General features: G+C 41.4%; 1 protein-coding gene across 2 annotated transcripts in view; it reads right to left on the reverse strand.

Moving 5' to 3' along the window:
• Positions 1 to 20,129, reverse strand: part of LOC126106703 (eukaryotic translation initiation factor 5) — a 108,152-nt gene that overhangs the window by 87,757 nt on the left and 266 nt on the right. For both annotated transcript variants that reach the window (XM_049913082.1, XM_049913083.1), the window contains exon 2: positions 19,989 to 20,117. The gene's annotated coding sequence lies outside the window, so the exon portion shown is untranslated. The remainder of the gene's footprint in view (positions 1 to 19,988; positions 20,118 to 20,129) is intronic.

Consider the following 20,129-nt stretch of genomic DNA (forward strand, 5'->3'; position numbering starts at 1 on the left):
TTACATGAAGTGCCTGGAGAAGAGGTTGTAGAGGCAGGAATGCTGCAGTTCCGAAAAAAACGACCAGTTGCAACTGGGACCTCCAGATCTGGGCCACTGTTGCGGAAGGCAGATCTCTGTACCCCGAAAGAAGAGAGTACTTCAAGTGCACCATGGAGCAGCAGATGCTCGATACATGAGTGATCAATTGTTGTCGCTGCAGAACATGAAACGGTGCAACCTCTGCCTCCACTACGAGGCTTATAATGGAGCTAGTCTTAAAAGTTGCCAGTCGCCAGTCATACCTTATAATGGTGTACTGGGTCCAGCATCTGTAACATCGAAGGTTATACTGAGCAGTATGCAAGACTCAATCTAGATTGGACTGGACCACTGCTTTGTAGAGCCGTAGCAGAGTAGAGTGGTCTGCACCCAAGATGGTATCACTGAGGCATCGCAGAGCGTTGAGATGAGACCAACATGTCTGCTTTCGACGTACACGGGGAAGCCATGTCCACTGGGTATCAAAGGTTAGTCACAAAAACGATGGGACCTGCCCCATCAAGGGGCTGGCCATCAAGCTACTGATCTTGATTGCAATGTACTGTAAGGTAAAGAGAAATGTCTGAAGCAGTTCTTAGAAGCCGAAAACTGGTAGCAATGAGCGAGAGTCCAGAATTGTGTTGCTCCCTGCAGTCTGCGTTCAGCAATGTTCATCGCGGACAAACAAAAATAAATGCGTAGGAAGGGGGACACGTAGGTCCTGCGCCTGCACCTGCCACCAGATCACTGACCGCCACTAAAAAGAGGGACACAAAAAACCCTGCAGAAACATTCTCCTCCGGATTGGAGATGCTACGTGCTACAGGAGGTGCCAACCTGTACCTGGAATGCGCACACAAAAGTATGTTTCGGATAAAAATCGGAAGCGGGCCACGGAGGCCCCAGTAGTGTAAGGTGGCAAGAACATCGTGGCGCCATGTGGTATCATAAGCTTTGTGTACATCAAAGAAAACTGCAGCAAGGTGCTGACACTGGGCAAAAGCTGTTCGGATAGATTCCAAGTGGGCTACAGTATCTGTAGTAGAACGACCTCTGCAAAAACCAATGGACGGCAGATGTCCATTTGAAGAGGCAGTTTACTCAATTTCAAAGCTGAAATAACTACACTGTCTCGCCAATGGCGCACGAGGAGAATGTGGGCCACAACAGTTCAGGTACTTGGGCAGTGGGGTGCAAGGACTCCCCATATGGAGAGGGCGGCTGCCGCAGTAGATGCAAGGAGTAGTCTCGTCACATCCGTAATATGTGAGACCAAAACGGAGACCCCTGAAGCAGTGCATGGGAGGTGGGATGCAGGGTTTCACCTCACAACGATAAATCTTAACTTTTTCCGGAAGGGTATCGCTCTCAAAAGTGGGGGTGGCAGCCTACATCCCTGTGACTAGTGCTTCACTTTCATGGCCGTGTGGTCTCCGCTACCTTCTGGCTTTCAGTGGACCGTGGCCACGACAGTAGATACGGCCGACTGACGCCCGCGCCGCATTCCTGTCCGCGCGGTACGGGCGGCAACGCTGCGCATGCGCACTCTTCCCTCCTGCCGAGGCGCCAGGGCTTCCTCTGCTGACGACAGCATAGCTCTAGCAGTTCACGCTAAGTCTCGGGCTCGGTTCGAGTCACTGTCTATACGGGACACTTTGCGATGGTAGCTATTTTATTTCTTTATAGCTTTCGTCAAGCGGCAAATTTCTGGTCTCAAACTTGGAAACGAGACGCTGGCACCGAATTACAGCAACAAAGGAATAAGGCTATTCAGGTTTCTAACAGAAAATAATCAGAGAGCAAAGTGATGACAAAAATGTACAAGAGACCACAGTGGAAACCAACCATACATTAAATCTTGTGTCAGAAGTTTAATTTTATAATTACGGCTGTAACTGAATTTTTCTGTAGAGGAAAAGTGCATCACTAAAGAAGTCCTGCATTGCTACTGATTTTCTAAATTTTTAGATGATACAGTTCCAGTGTTGTTGGAGTACACATTGTTCACTCTGAAGATTGCGAGGATACAAATTTAAAACTTTACAGCCCAAGTTCATTAATAATATCTCGGAAAGTAATTAACTCTAAGTTTTCTGTTTTCCTAATCATGAACAAATTTCTCGACATAAAAGCTGCACTAGCAATGTGTATCTAATTTACGACACTGTCCCAATGCTGTACTATATACACCATATGTGACAACCACACCTCGATGGTGTCGATGGTTATGGTAAACTACGTGAAATGTGGAGGTTTGGGACTTTTCCTGGAACTACAAAATCAGCTTGGTATGATGTATATGACCAATCTACGAACTTAACGCAATTTCCAATTCAGAACTACCAAAAAAGGCGCTATGTTGTCTGCTTTAGCCCCAGAATGATGCCTCCATAAGGAAAATGTTGTCCAGACCCCTCTATGCAGATTTCGAAAGTACCGCAATTTTGCGCCTTCTGTCGGTATTAACTCCACACCTCATCTTCCTTTATTTTATTTTCGCGATCGCATAACGAATCAATAGAATGCTGTTTTACTTTATTATATACTTAATTTCTAATTACTCTTCTTTCTCCTCCTCCTCCTCCTCCTCTCATGCCAATGTTCAGCATCTTTTTTCCAAGCCTACTTGTGTTTTTCTGCTCTATGAACAGAGGCCGCGTAATTTCTCTGCATCGTAGTTGGTAAATCTTAGGCGCCAGTAAACAAATGCAATGTTTTTCTTGTGCTAAGCTGTATCATGTGGTTTCCTTAGCTAAATTGTTTTTCCTTTGGCATTCACACATGGTGTGCCACACAAGCGCGAGGCATTTTCGTGGACTAAGACCGGCACTTTCTAAAATGTAGGTGCTGCTACAACCCTTGTGAGGAAATTGTGGCAACCCCTATGACTTCACAGGCCGGCGTCAGAAATCACACCTCGTATTATTTTTATTCAGGAATTTTCCTCCGTCATCTCATGGTAGGTTAGGGTGACAGACTAAAATTACAAGAAAAAGAAACCCTATGGGGCAGGCATGATAACATCAGCGACAAAGAATTTCCAGTATGCTTGGAATCCTGACTTCAGACGAAGAGTATTTCGAAATTTAAAAACATGAACAGTAGTAGTCACTAGCAGCTGAAGATAACTGGTAAGGAGTGAGCAGAACCCTCTACTGATTCTGTTTACATATTAACAGTTTCCTAGCTCCAGCAAATTAAGTTTCAGTAGTCCTTTTGCTCACCAAGTATCCAACACAATTTAATTTATGTGAAAAATGTTCAGATGAGTATATGATTTGTTTAAGTTGTTTCTTCACATGTACTGTGCTTGAATTACCTCAGATTTTTTTGAATAATTTCTGACTGCAAAGTCTCTTGAGACTAACTAGTGTAAGGTCACTCAAAATTTTTCTTTCTGTTATTGTCAATCTTATATTAGTGTGTGGTTTGGAAATCAGATGAAACTTGTTACAAAAGAAATTTGTCTTCAGACTCTTAGTAACAGAAACAATGATTATACAGGGTGTTCATTTGAACTGAACCAATGAAATAGCTCGACAACTACATATCAGATCAAAAAAGTTAATTTCTATCTGAGGACATCCAATGATACCACACACTACCCACTGCCCTATCCCCTGTATGGTAAACAAATCGTCATGAGAACCCCATTTTTATTGTAGAACAATTCTACAGTAAAATCTACTTCCCATTTTTCTGAAGAATTTTCTTCATTTCACCACAGATGGCACTGTCACCTGAGGACTTGAAATGGGTACACAATTTACGAAATGCTACTCTATGGCCCTTTAATATCCAATGGCTTGTGGGATCACATCTCCCATGTTATGAAGGTAGGACAGGCCACTATTTTGTAACTAAATATAGACCTGATATCTTCTTTAGAATCCAGTTCATAACCCATCCTTTTTTGTGCTATTATCTGTATCCATCACCCAACACATTCACAATACTAACACAGCAGCAAAAGCTGAACAGACTATAGTCTACTTTGACGAAGTAACTCTTTCATAGTCCACTTTTCACTATAAATCTCTAGATACTCTAGTCAGTATGAATTATACGCCTGACTAGTGTGGGGAGAGGGGGGGGGGGCAAATGCACAATTTCATATCCACACACTTTGGGAACACAGCTTTAGCTGATGATTCATTCTTGTATGTGTGTATGTACATGAGCATATCTTATCTGTGTTAGGGAGGCAGTGCTAATTTCTGGGCTGATTAACTTGTGCAGGGGCTGGGGAAGTGTTGTGGGAATTGGTAGGGTGTTGGATGCATTCTTTTGAGCACGGGAAGTGCATGTACAACATAGTGACAACAGTTCAAGTATTATATGGTACTACTCTGCAAAGGTTAACCATGATCTTATTAGACCCGAATAGTGCACACACTTATCTCTGCTGTGTTAAGGTTCGAAACAAATGTCCAAGTCATGTGGCAGAGTGAATAGGTGAGTTTTTGTCAGTGTACACTGAAGTTGAGCCAACTTAACATTTTTCATTATTTATAGCTGAAAAAGGGCAAATCCTTACCTCCATATTACATATGTAGTATTACAGCTAACCTAATTTCTCTGAAATTCTCAACACTAACGTACTGTGATATTATTCTTCTATACGTTTGGCCAGGTGAAATTGTAATAAATAGTTTGAAAGATTGTACTAACTGCTCTGAAAGATTTCACCACTAATAAAGGAATCTTTACTGTACATTTAATATAAAGGAAGGTTGAAGGCACTGGTGCAATAACAAGACAACTCCCATTTGCACACATTCAAGTAAAACAATTGTCAACAGGAAAAATTTAACTGGTCTTTTCCAACTTTTATTTAGTCCAGTAAGACACTAATAGCTTATTAAATAATGAAACAATGCTTTATTAAGATACTTATTTTTAAAGAACTGGACTTTATATTGTGCAAACAATTTATCATTTCACTTTGCCTTCTCCTCATGTTTCACTGTACATGTAGAAGTAACTCTTCCCGAATCTGGAAACAGTTCCTAATTTGCTATACTAAATACCCACACACGACACTTCAGAAGTACCTGCATTATATGATACTACTATCACATACCAGAATATGATTACTGTTTGGTGCAATAACAAGGCAAAGCCCATACACATTGTCTGGTTCTTGCCCCAAATAAGCAATGTTCATTCTCTACTTTATTCCGAATTTGCCACGTGGACAGGTCTCATTCTTAGACCATACGATCGAGCTATTTCAAACCAAGCAATAGTAATAAATTTGCATTATCGGCCAGATGTGTTATTGATTATTTTGCCAGTGCTCATAATTTAATTGTACTCCGTAAGTGTTCAGCAGAAGGGTGGCGCCACTCATCAGCTAATCGATATGGTTTCAATACAATGACGCCCTCTACTTGCGGAAGCCTACGTTGTTGGGTCACCGCCGAGCCAAAGGAAACTAACGTCAACAGCACGGCGGACGTACTGTGCCTGAATAACGTAGAGACTGCGAAAAACCACGCTCGGTAATTTAACAGAACAGCCTAGAACCGGTGGTTAGAGGACGGGAATTTTCGTGCAGGCACGTGCCTGGCTGGTCGCGCGGGGCAGAGGGAAGAGGCCCATCTCTCAGCTAATGGCATCCGCCGGCTGCGCGCGGATGTTGCGCAACGCTTACGTCATTGCGCGGGGCTACCTGCCCCGCGTCACAGCCTTCTGCCGCCACTCCAATTCTCTGCCCTTCTTTCATCAACCATAAGCGTCAACTCGTCTGCATATATACCTCTATCTTATTTGGTGGATTGTCAAAACCTGCGGAATACCAGAACAAGCATGATATCCGAGTAACTGAATCAATCCGTCAGAAACGAAGTGCCGCGTGTAAGGCCAGTAAACCTACGTATCTGGCATTTGTAGACTTAGAGAAAGCGTTTGACAATGTTGACTGGAATACTCTTTCAAATTCTGAAGGTGGCAGGGGTAAAATACAGGGAGCGAAAGGCTGTTTACAATTTGTACAGAAATCAGATGGCAGTTACAAGAGTCGAAGGACATGAAAGGGAAGCAGTGGTTGGGAGACAGGGTTGTAGCCCATCACCGCTGTTATTCAATCTGTATATTGAGCAAGCAATAAAGGAAACAAAAGAAAAGTTCGGAGTAGGTATTGAAATTCATGGAGAAGAAATAAAAACTTTGATGTTCGTCGATGACATTGCAATTCTGTCAGAGACAGCAAAGGACTTGGAAGAGCAGTTGAACGGAATGGACAGTGTCTTGAAAGGAGGGTATAAGATGAACATCAGCAAATGCAAAACGAGGATAATGGAATGTAGTCGAATTAAGTCGGGTAATGCTGAGGGAATTAGATTAGGAAATGAGACACTTAAAGTAGTAAAGGAGTTCTATTTGGGGAGCAAAATAATTGATGATGGTCGAAGTAGAGAGGATATAAAATGTAGACTGGCAATGGGAAGGAAAGAGTTTCTGAAGAAGAGAAATTTATTAACATCGAGTATAGATGTGTCAGGAAGTCGTTTCTGAAAGTATTTATATGGAGTGTAGCTGTGTATGCAAGTGAAACGTTGACGATAAATAGTTTGCACAAGAAGAGTATAGAAGCTTTTGAAATATGGTGCTACAGAATAATGCTGAAGATTAGATGGGTAGATCACGTAACTAATGAGGAAGTATTGAATAGAATTGGGAAAAGTAGTTTTTGGCACAACTTGACAAGAAGAAAGGACTGGTTGGTAGGACATGTTCTGAGGCATCAAAGGATCACAAATTTAGCACTGGAGGGCAACGTGAAGGGTAAAAATCGTAGAGGGAGACGAAGAGATGAATACACTAAGCAGATTCAGAAGGATGTAGGTTGCAGTAAGTACTGGGAGATGAAGGAGCTTGCACAGGATAGATTAGCGTGGAGAGCTGCATCAAACCAGTCTCAGGACTGAAGACCACAGCAACATTGTCTCATTGTAATGATACGTCGTTAAATTAGTGGTGCAATCCGTCGACCAAAATTTACGGATGAGTACTACATGGTGATATGTAGGCACAATTCACAGCGCTGCAAGTTCTTTTCCTGTGGGGCCCCTCTTTTTCTTCACTTTCGCGTTTTTCAAAATATGGTATTTCATTTATTTAATAGAGATATTTTCTGTAATATTCGGGAGCGCACTGTCAAGAGCGAGTTTGTTCCATTTTGTGAGTGTCATGTTTTCACGAAAAAGACCTTACACAACTGTAGGATACGCAACTCCTTTACAAATCGCACACACAAATTACAGATAATACTGCGGCAAATAAATGGTTATCTGACTATTTACAACAGATCTCTCACTACTTGTAGTACAATATTTTGCGCTTTAAATAAAGTCTTATTTTACATGTTCCAAAACTCTGCTACCGATTCGAAGCAGTCATCTAGGAAGATCACTGTTCTACTAAAAAGTGCTAGCAACGAAATGCTCGTCTTATGTGGAAGACTACTGTATTTTTATCCCAATATTTTTGTAAGAAGTTTTAAATTTTATATCCCCACTGACTGAGTATGGAACTTTACTTGTAGCCTTAGCCTTGTGTGATGTTCATGGGCATTGAAGTTTTTATTTGCGTGTAGTGAAATAATACAAAATCTCAAATTGCCGCCATATGTAGATTTACTGCTACAAGAATCAAGCCAGGAGATTACAGAAAAGTACCAGAAAATCGACAACCACGCACAGGAGACTGGGCTAAAGGTGAGTCAAGGCGAAACAGCAATCATCCAATTAGGAACAAAAGAGCAGCACAAATTTCTTACGATAGGTGTCATGAAGTTTAAGATAGCTCACCACTTTAAATACCAGCAAAAACGGCATAAAAATGGGCATCAAGGAAGAATATCAGTGGAAATCAAAACCATGTATTTCCTCAGGAAGACGATCAGCTCGAAATCAACTAATACTAATATAAGAACCTACAGTATTGGCCATTAAAAAAGCGACACCACGAAGATGACGTGCCACAGAAGCGAAATTTAACCGACAGGAAGAAGTTGCTGTGATATGCAAATGATTAACTTTTCAGAGCATTCACACAAGGTTGGCGCCGGTAGCAACACCTACAACGTGCTGACATGAGGGAAGTTTCCAACCGATTTCTCACACACAAACAGCAGTTGACCGGCGTTGCCTGGTGAAACGTTGTTGTGATGCCTCTTGTAAGGAGGAGAAATGCGTACGATCACGTTTCCGACTTCGATAAAGGCCTATCGCGATTGCGGTTTATCGTATCGCGACATTGCTGCTCGCATTGGTCGAGATCCAATGACTGTTAGCAGAATATAAAATCTGTGCGTCCAGGAGGGTAATACGGAACGCCGTACTGGATCACAACCACTAGTATCACTAGCAGTCGAGATGACAGGCATCTTATCCGCATGACTGTAACGGATCGTGCAGCCACGTCTCGATCCCTGATTCGACAGATGGGACGTTTGCAAGACAACCATCTGCACGAACAGTTGGACGACGTTTGCAGAAGCATGGACTATCAGCTCTGAGACCGTGGCTGCAGTTACCCTTAACGCTACAAAAGACAGGAGCGTCTGCGATGGTGTACTCAACGACGAACCTGGAAGCACGAATGGAAAAACGTCATTTTTCTGATGAGTCAAGGTTCTTTTTACAGCATCATGATGGTCGCATCCGTGTCTGGTGACATCGCGGTGAACGCACATTGGAAGCGTGTATTCGTCATTGCCATACGGGCGTATCACCGAGCGTGATGGTATGGGGTGCAACTGCTTACACGTCTGTCACCTTTTGTTCGCACTGGCGGCACTTTGAACAGTGGACGTTACATTTCAGATGTGTTACGACCCGTGGCTCTACCCTTCATAGATCCCTGCGAAACCCTACATTTCAGCAGGATAATGCACGACCGCATGTTGCAGGTCCTGTACGGGCCTTTCTGGATACAGAAGATGTTCGACTGCTGCCATGGCCAGCACATTCTACAGATCTGTCACAAATTGAAAACGTCTGGTCAATGGTGGCCGAGCAACTGGCTCGTCACAATACGCCAGTCACTACCCTTGATGAACTGCGGTATCGTGTTGAAGGTGCATGGGCAGCTGTACCTGTATACGCCATCCAAGCTCTGTTTGAATACCCAGGCGTATCAAGGCCGTTATTACGTCTAGAGCTGGTTGTTCTGGGTAATGATTGCGTGAAAATGTAATCACATGTCAGTTCTAGTATAATATATTTGTCCAATGACTACCCGTTTATCATCTGCATTTCTTCTTTGTGTAGCAATTTTAATGGTCAGTAGTGTATAACAGTTACATGCCCAGCAGTCATGTACGGCTCAGAAACCAGGAGCATGAAAAAACTAAACGAAAAAATATTAGAAGAATGAGAAAGATATGAGGACTAATCCTAGACAAGAGAATGAAGAAGGGGGGTGAATGGCGTAATCTACCCCTTGATGCAATTACCAATAATACCACAGAAGCAGAAGAGCAAAAGAATTCAGTGGGCATGGCATGTAGCCCGCAGGCCAGACGAAAGACAGGCTACGAAAGCATTTGAGGGGAAACCGAAAGCCTCACGCGCCACTGGTCGATTAAAGCAGCACTGGATGGAAGAACTGGCAGCCCTGGAGACTGAAGACACTTGGGGGACTGGGCACAAAACAAAGGAATGAAGGCGGTTTGTGAAAGCAGTGCGTGGTCTCTAGGGCTTGTGACCCCTGGATATGACTGACAAAACTTTCCCCGTGATGTGTACCCCAGTGTGCAACTACTAAGAAGGGAACCACGTCTGGCGTGCCCGACGCTGAGACACGCCACACTAGCGAGGGATATCGGAGCGGTGCAGTGGAAGTGTGCCGTCGGCTACAGCGATCGATACTACCCCGTGGCGCTGCATCGGTTGACGTCAGGCTCCGTGCCTGCAGCTGTGCTGGGCTAGCCGGGCATCACTAGCGGCCCTCTCTTCCCCACTCTGTACACTAACCCCACACGCATAGCATTGTTACCTCTAAATCATGGCCGACGAGTCCGCTTACATAATGGAAGAAGAGACTGATGAGCTCACCAACGACCCCATGCAGAAAAATCAATGAGATTCACTGAAAGGTTTCAGAAACCTTCGCCACCAAAACCATCAATTTTACTGAGCTCTTTGCAATTGGTTGCATAACAGATTAAGCCCCGATCAGAGCGACCACAAACACGACTGGAAACTTGTATGGGTGCTGCAGTGCCTGTCCAGATTTCGTCACAACATCTGTGTTTAAGTGATCATAGGAAGAGTTGCATACTAGACATAAAAAAACATGTCTAAGGATTTTAATGTACAGGCATTTAAACCGTGACTTGTAAACGAACTGAGTGAAGATATGCGAAAACTTCATCAGGCCTGTGGGTGAATGCTCGATGTCTTTACAACTCTTCCTTTAAGGGGAAACTTTCTCAGATGAGCGTTCAATATATAGCGGTGCAAAAGCGAGAAACTTATTTCTGCATTGAAGGAAACTCACATTTTTATGAAAAATAACTCATCTCATCTAGGCTGCAATGTTTGCAGCCCACTTTGTAGGTCCATATTTCTTTAAGGGTGCAGTGAATCACATCGCTTATCTCACCATGTTACGTGCTTTGTTTATGCCATATCTGCAAGGTATGTGACTGCTCAGTCGTGTATGGTACCAGCAGGATGCAGCAGCAGCCCATTATGTATTAAGAGAATTGCCTGTTACCCAGTACTCCATCTCTGATGGTCTTCCTACATTTCTTCTTCCAGTGCATTCGTAACAGACCTCCCATATGGTCTCCATGTTTCATTTTCCCTATTTCCCTTTACTTTTCGTTTAGGTTATTTAGGGTGGCACGGTTAAAAGTAGCCCCTCCCCTTTTGTATGCGAATGCAATATTTTGGCTTCTGAAATGAACAGTTACAACAATGGGCAGTTTTATGCAATGAGCGATTGTTAGTATTCTTCTGTCAACATTTCAGTTTATTTGACCAGTGAAGTTCGATGTTTCTCTTTGCAGTCTGCAAAGCCTCCTAGATAGCTGAAAGAACGGAAATTGTAGAATCAGGTTCAATTAAGGAACCTCACGAAATTTCTGGGGGTCAGGTATCCAGATGGAGGACTACCAGTAGAGAGCAATACAAAGTGTGAATAAAAGTTGGTGCAAGACTTCCTTCAGTTCACACACCAGAAATTATTGCAAACATTTGCCAAAGAATTATTCACAGCCCAAGGAATTCTACAAGTAAATTCGTCCAAATGGTGCATATAAATAAGAGTTGCCAGCAGATATTGAATAGTTAATTTGAAGCCACACTGTTTGACAGCCATACAGCAATTACAGGTGGATGACAGACATGTAGATTACTGCACATGGCCTTTGACTAACATCAACAATGGTTTGTTAGACCATTTCCATTGCATCATGCCTGATGACATGGTTTCATCTTTCTGGTCATGTGAATTCACAGTACATGAGGTAATGGACACCAGAGATCCCTAACACTGTGTCAGCAACCACTCCATGATGAAAAATCTGCATTTCATGCTGTGTAACAGGAACTCACATAACTGAATCAATATCTGATACTATCCTCAACACAGTCACCTATATGGAAATTTGATACATTTTGAGCTCACCTTACTGAATATGAAAGACAATACTACTTCCAGCAAGATGTAAAACATGCCACATGTCTAAGGTATCCCTGCCATGAGTCAACTATGTCTTCACTGAGGAACAATGTGTCAGCAAACATTTATGGCCACCATGTTTGTAAAATTTAACATGTGACTTTCTGTTGGGACACCTGAAGAGCAAGATCTGTGAAACAAATCTACACACAATACAGGAACTGAAAGACAACATCAGCCATGAAGTTGCTGCCAGTGATAACTTCACACTGGATGTACCTGAATTTGCTTACACATGTACAGCTGTGTATTTCCGTTGCAAGGGATCACTTTCAACATCTTGGATAAATGTACTTTTCACTGAATTTTTTCATTGTAAATAAATGGTAGGCCCATTTCAGCCCTTCATTTCTGTAATTTCACTGCATTTCCTTTATACTTACACAGGCTACTATTATCTGCACCCACCTGTATAATCCTAAATCTTTCCTTATATCTTTATTTCTTTTTTGATCTTTTCTTGTAAACCATTGCACTCTTCTTAGAAATCTTAGTTCTTCATGCAGTATACTTCCTTGGTGTTTTGTTCTTACCCATGTTTCCATTTCATAACTGAAGTTTGGTACTGCTACTGTTTTGTAAAACTTCAGCTGGGTTTCTTTCCTGGTTTTATTTTGCATACTTATTATGATGGTTCCACATATGGAAATAAGCTATTTAATGTTTGGCCCACACCATGGTTACATTCGTAAGTGATGACACTATATATATAAATTCAATGATAGGCTAAGTATAACCACGAGTAGAGCTGGGTGCAGATACCCCATCCCCCACCCCACCGGCAAACAAAGTGGCAGGAGGTGTCCCCTTCCAAACTGCATTCCATAGTAACTGGTTTAAATCCAGGAATAATGTTTGCATTCCCTTAGGAAGGTTAAAACCTTGACTGCTTTAACTGCATTGTCAGTCAGGATGTGTGGTAATGACTAGTCAAGGCATAATCTGCACCGTAGAGCTATGGAGTCTGGACATGCCTCAGGTACGTGGCCAACACCCATGGCCACACCACAGGTGCACTGAGGTATGCACCAATGTGTTGGTTATGACAAATGCTGATGGAACCTAAGACTACAGCTTTCTTGATTACTTTCGATCAAGTATTTGTGGGTCCGCAGCTGACAAAATGTTTCTTTTGGAAACATAAGTTCCACAGCTACACTTTTTATTTTATTTACACTTCACTCTTTGCTGCTAGTTTCTCAAGCTGCAGAACTTTTATTTCCAAAAACAATTACTTTTTCAGCTACCAGCTCAACAGCTTGGCTGCAATGAGTGCTTGAGAATCGTGCTGTGGCTATGGCACTTACTTGCAAAACAACTATCTTCTCGTTGTGAGAGGCAAAGTGCTGTTCACCACCTTAAGTAGTCTTATCCTCCTGGGTTTGTTTCTGATGTGTCATCCACTCTTCTCCCAATTTGTAACTTATGGCATCTGACATGAGTCCACAACTTCTGGGATTTCTACTGCCAGCAGGCCTATTGTAGGTTCTTTCTCACATAATGCATTAGGTAAGCATGATCACATCCCCAGCTGACTACATAGTTTATGTCCAGCGAAATACTGCGGTCATATGATGATCGTGAATAACAGACCAAACGATGAGTCAGTAATTTTCAATCCTTCACATAATATTGCCATCATTCCATCCTGTATTGCCTAAGTTTAGAAGTTTTTTCATATGTTCCCAAACTCTTCCAGATCCAAAAATTTCACAGCTCATAACAGACGGCAATGGAAAAAACGCTACATGCCATGTGTTTTGGGTGCAATGTACATCTAGCCTTTGCATTCACCAAAAAAAACCTAAGTTTGCGCACATCGCATTTTAATTGACACAGCATACCAGATATTCGTCACGCGAGGTTAAAAAATGCGTTCCGAAAGCGCACGCTATTCCGCACCTGCGTCACACCAGCACGAACGCACGTTAGCACGGCACGGTTACGTCACGGCTATTGAATTACAACGGTCACGTGACCACAGGTAGTCATTCACGCGCCGCATGTAGCAGCTTCTCCGCCAGTACACACACTTACCTTATAGTTCCTCCGTCAACATTTCATTCAAAGCATACAGTCGCTTCGAATGCAGTGACAGAACACACGGCAACCTAGTCCTACTGGTTCCTGTGGCTCAAAAATGAAATCAGATTGTGTAACTGTTTTACTCTTGCAGTTGGATATAGGCTCGGTCTCCTCTTACTTTATTCGACATTTTCTGAATTACTTCAGTTCTCTCTATCTTACGACGGGGAACTGGCGAGAATAGAAGTTCTTATGTGGTCTTAATAAAATTGCTAATTCTTGTAGTTTTTCAACTTTTTGCATGTAACAACGTCTTCATGTACCTTAAAATGCAAATGACAGGCTGAAATACGGGTAAATAAAACTACACGTTTATTGCAGTTTTCATTGTGAAATGAATTAATATTCATTGCTGCAAGAGTAATTTTTTAGGAAACTGTCTTTAAAGCAACTTCATCCACAGCTTCGGTAAAAATCGTTGCATAAACAGTACTCTTATGTACATAATAAAGTTGGCTTTAAAAATGAAAAACAATGCACTGATAAATCACAGTCTAAAGTTGTTTAAGTGCCACCACGATCTCAAAGTGAAGAGACTTAATGTGGCCTCAAAACTGGATATACCTGGCTTACTTTTGTACAAACAAAAGACTGCATATTGGGAAGAGAACGAGGCAGTGCGAACACATGCCTTCTTAATAACATCACAGAGATGGCAGGCGTGAAGTACATGGCTAAGTTTCATGACGTAAATTGTCTAGACCACTATTTAAATCTATTACTGTATATAACACGTTTCAGGTTTCTAGGACGCCTTTAACTCGTCTATTAGTTCAAGGTCAGTAACAGACGCACAACTTTTCTCTATCCGACCGTGACCGTTCTAATGAATCTTTCTTGAACGATTTCACATTGTTTCTAGACTGTTAGCCGAAGACTTATTCGTGCCTGTAACAAACTGGGTTGAAAGACCTACACCAACAGCAGAAAAATGTCTACGACCTGAACACGAAGGCAAATCGTGACAATTACAGAACCGCTTTTCCTTCTTTCTACGCCAAAGGCAGCATGTGAACTAGAGAACAAGGTTACAAAATGTGATTGATGATCCTGCAAAAGGCAGAAAACACCTTATGCGTCTGGCAACAGTTATGATTTAATTTTTTTTAGCTGTTTCGGTCCGTAAACTGATCGCACTTCACAGTATCAACGTTCTTCAGTCTATGGCTCTTATTCCCAGGATACGCTCTACATAAAGGCGTTATGAATATAATATGCAGTACGATTAATTCACCAAACAGCTCTTCGATTAAGACAGCAAACTTTGGCTAAAATGTCCTTGTTTACCAATGAAAATTGCAGGACAACGGGTACAACACACATTAATGCTTATATTTCCAACGACATTCCTTGTATCTATTAAAAGAGAAACAATCATTGTCTGTAAATTTATGAAATGCGGCTACTTGCATTTGGCCCGTAGGACGACTTCTTAAAAGAAAGTTCAGATTTTCACAACAAGCTTTTTATCAGCTGATGAAATAATAATCAAAAAGTAATTACGCAACCTTTCGAGTCCTCTCTGGGGAAGGCTTTCCAGCCAAAGAAAGATTACGCTTTCTCCGCGTAGCCACATCAACTTCCCAGAGAGATTTCAACCGTACAAATCAAACTGCGGCACGTTAAAGGGTTTCTTCAAATGGGTCGTTTCTTGCATGAAACTACTATTTACATAGGAAACTCCCCATCGCACCCCCTCAAATTTAGTGGTAAAGTGGCCCAGTGGATAGCCCTTCGGAAACTGAACACAGATCAAGCAGGAAAACAGGAAGAAGGTGTACTGAATTGCGGAAAAAAGCAGAATAGAAAGAGCGTACTATCCAAATTTAATATTTGCAATATCGAGTGATGTAAATGACAGCTGTGTACTGGTTGTGTAATCACTGTGTTAAAGCCTGCGAGAAGGGACATCCAGGTTCAAATCTCCCTCGTATCCAACTATTTTTTCACAAAATTACGAGCTGACCGTCCTGTCATTTGCGTCTCTGTTAGCTATATTAAAATTTGTGTGTCGTGGCGTCCGTTCGCAACAGCGACGTTTACCGATGGGACCTGTAGACATACGTGTCTCCTATTTGTTCTACACAGGTACCACACATTATACCTCTTGCGTTTCGTTTTGGAAGTTTTGACTAATTCCTTCGTTGTAACATAGTTCACTATCACAGGATGAGTCACGAGGTAAGAAGATCTTATCGTCGCAAGTAAATGTGATAAATAGTGAGAGCAGGCGAGATGCTACAGAGAAATGAAAACAAACGTGTGTATGCGTGTCAACTATGTCACAACGAAGAAATTCAACTTAGTTACACGTCACTGTTGCAAACTGACAATGACACGACACATACACAAAACTAAATACAGACATGGCAGTTCGTAATTTTGTGAAAAAATGGTGCACGACGGAGATTTGAACCAGGATCTTCCACTTCGCAATCTAACACCGTGACCACATAACCACTACAAAACTATCATTAACGTTGCTCGATATTGCAAATCATAAGTTTGGACCGATCACTATTTTTCTTCTTTTTTCCACAGTTCATTACACCTTCCTGTTTTCATGTTTGATCTGTCTTCAGTTTTTGACGGGCTATCCAATGCGCCAACTTCCCACTAAATCTGAGGGGTGTGCGATGGGGAGTTTCCTTTCTTTGGACGTCTTGGTATGTCGACAAGAATGTTTTCACGCGTCTCCTGGACGCAAGCTCGACATCTTCGAAATTTTCCAGAAAGTGCGTTCTCACTGCCACGGGACCTGTTTCCGTTGATACTATATCAACATGTCAAGAGTGACAGATTTCACTGTCATGTTCGGTTGGCTGAATTAATTTAAAAGCTTGCACTAACTACACACAAGATTTGAAGCAGCTGTTTTGTAATGACCGGCTGCTGTGTGTGTGTGTGTGTGTGTGTGTGTGTGTGTGTGTGTGTGTGTGTGTGTGTGACTGCATACCTATTCTGGCACTAGAAGACTGACTTTTCAGTTCGCAAGGAGTTTTACGATCAATGACTTAACTTACACCAACGAGGAGAGGTCCCGAGCGGTGGGATCGACATTGTGAAACGATCTATATGGCGACATACGTTAAAGATTCCAGCTATCGCACCCTACAACCTCTGGTGGGGCCTCGTCTGATGAAAAAATGGAGGTTTTGCTTGACTGGACATTGAAAAGGTAATGTGTAGGGTAACACCTTTGCGTTAAGGTCGTGTGTTCAAATCTTATTTTGAAATTTTTATCAAAATTACTTTGATCAGTTTTAGCCAATTAATTGGTTTAAGTATTTTTTATTTCCATTGCTTTGTTACATTTTAATCATATCAACTTTTCTCTTTCTTTGCTCTCATTTTCCTTCCTACCATGCTTTTTCAGTTTGAAATTTAGTTTATATGATTTAAATCAGTCTCATGTATAATTTTGGTTTAAATTCTATTGTTTTATTCTATTTTTGTCCATGTTACTGCACTAATTCCTATTCTTCATTTAACTTAAATTTCATTTACAATCCCTTCTGTCGTTTAAATCTTGATCTGCATTATTTCCTTCGTAGTGAAATAGGAATTTTGGTTATGTTTTATACCTTTTTAGGAGGCTTGTCATCCAAAACAAATTTACTTCTTGCAATGAAATATACATTCTGACACCATTGCAGTCAATATGAGTACATTATTCCGTCTTGTTTTTAACAGACAGATCGGCATTTTCAAATATTTAAATATTTGAACAGATGAATAATTAAATTCACATTCACAAAATTCCAAGTGGAAAAAGAACGACAAAGAAAAATGAGAAATGAAAATCCATGTGGTTAAAACGTTAAAAAGGAATAGAAATAAATTACGCACATTTAAACCAATTAATTGAATACAAGTAATGATCAAAGTCATTTCGATAGGTTTAATTAAAAAATTTTAAGCACCGGACGAAATTCAAACCCACAACCGTCAGCACACGAAGTCGTGAACCGAGCCACTAGCAGTCCTCACAATCCCTCCCTTTTAACGCTATTTCCGTTCACGTAAGATTCCGAATATATTTTCATCGATTACTCTCAGAAAGAAGGCCCGTCAAGGTGAATGGCAGCAGTATGTGATAGCTGGGATCTTCACTTACATCACCATACAGAGGTTTTCAAAAAGTCTGATCCCACCGCTGAGGACCTCTCCTTTTACGTTTGAATTTTTAATCTTTGAGTAAAAGAACCGCAGACTGTATAAGCAGCTGATTTTTGAATTTTTAAAGATACTTATTTCTTGCTTATTTATGTAGGTAGTCTGCTACACGATCTGTGCACTGGGGTATCCAAATCGTTGTCGTGGCAATATTACCTCGTCTGAAACAGATTTCCGTATAACACACGAAGTCCATTAAGGAGTAAGCTCACGAGGAAACTAAACCTAATAACAACCTGCGGAGGCCAATGCGAGGCGGACGATTATACACTTTCATAATGCAAAATGAGAATTCCAAGTGACAACGAAGGGAAACTATGCGAAAGAAGGCAGTAGTATACTTTTCTGCCACCAAGCCAGCACGGAGACACTGAAAATATGCAACAAGTTTAACATTTCTCCCCAGCAAAGGCAACCAACTTGTCAAGCGAACTGCACGCTCTGATTTCTAGCAGCTGGTCGGCTTTCACACGCGTGTCTTTCACTTTGGGATTCAGTCAGCTCACTAACCAGCCATCAACTTTTAAGTAATAAGCGTGATATTGCAATAGTTGGAGGTAGATGCTCCTCAGTTGTCTTTCCTTAATTACAGCTGCTAATTCACTGTTTCCTCTATATATTTTGAAAGTTTAAATCGCTGTCAAAGCGAAAATCTAAAATACATGCACACAAACCATGTTCTCGATACGTTTCTTTTGGAGTACAATACTGATTCGGACTGTTTTACAATGAGACCTAACCGTATAGGAAATTTTCCTGCCTGGGCAGGAGGCAGTATGGTAAGGCAAGCCAATTACGGAAGACCATTCCACCAGTTCAGTTCATGCATGTCTGGCTGGATTTGCAAGAACAAAAAAGCAAATTCTATGGGCAGTGGCATCAAGCATTTACGAAAGCCGCTAACTTGCTTTGCTAGCAGCAACGTGTCAAGTCGCCTGTTTCACGTTGGGCCACAGCTTTCTCCTGAGCGAGGCGTACTACCAGCTGTGCAACTAGTTTCAAAGCGCCAAGAATTTATCACGCCCACACAGCATTACAGCGAAGAAAAAACTTCAATACTGGTTTCAGCAAACCGATTCTACAACTGAGGGCTAACGCCCCATTGACTTAGTGGTGGGTGAACACTGCTTGTAATTTACGAAATCTATAGAGTAAGTTTGAGCAAAATCTGCCAACTCCAATTTAGACTCACATTTAAGCAGAATGACGTTTGGATCAGCAGTTATCCCACCAACTGTATTTATCCAGGAAAATTATCGCTTACAAAGATATAGGGAAAAACATTTTAAATGAAGAAGTGACTATCAACTTCGCTTAAGTTGGGGCTATTTATAAATATTATAAATTTCAGACTAGAGCTAAACTTAAAACTATTGCCCTAACTGATTACGGCTGCACAGTTTTAGAATCCCCTTACAGTACATCAGTTTTATGATACCTATATCATGATCAGCATGGTACCATCTAAACTTTTAAATCAACACTACATGTAAATTATGCGACTGTATAACTTCATGTATGACTCTCGACAGCCATCAAGAAAAATACCTAGCTTACGATGAATTCTTTGGCGAACTAATATCTCAACAAAATTTAATGCAAGAATAGGGAGAGGGCGGTGGCAGGTGATGACACTTTAACCTCAAAAATAAATTCTGCAACACCACTTTGAGTTCAACGCACACGACATCATCAAAACAGTGAGTCTGAAGCTAGTTACTAGCAACTCCACATCTAGAAGCCTTCCACATCAAACCTTATCAATATGGCATCTTAATAGGGCCTACTACAACGGAGTCTTTTTTTTTTTTTTTTTTTTTTTTTTTTTTTAAAGCCAAAAAACCTACTTGAGTCTTTCCAAAATTAGTCATCAAAATTTTAAATTACACAGCACATAAAATTAAGTAGCTTCAGTTTTGGTCCGATGTTAAAGTATTCCAGACTTTCCTCCAGGAAGAGTAATTACTAGTCTTTTAATATGGTAAGAACTAAATTTTTTGGACACTTACCTCCGCATGTAGGTAATAAAGTCATATAAAATGGTGTCGCCCAGCGGGACGGTAGAAAACTCCGATAAAAAGCAAACCCGGAGTCGAGTACCGAGATTAAATGGTGAATCCGTTAGGACCCACCTACACCTACAAAATAAG

This window comes from Schistocerca cancellata, chromosome 10 (genome assembly GCF_023864275.1).
Source record: "Schistocerca cancellata isolate TAMUIC-IGC-003103 chromosome 10, iqSchCanc2.1, whole genome shotgun sequence".
Lineage (NCBI taxonomy): Eukaryota > Metazoa > Arthropoda > Insecta > Orthoptera > Acrididae > Schistocerca > Schistocerca cancellata.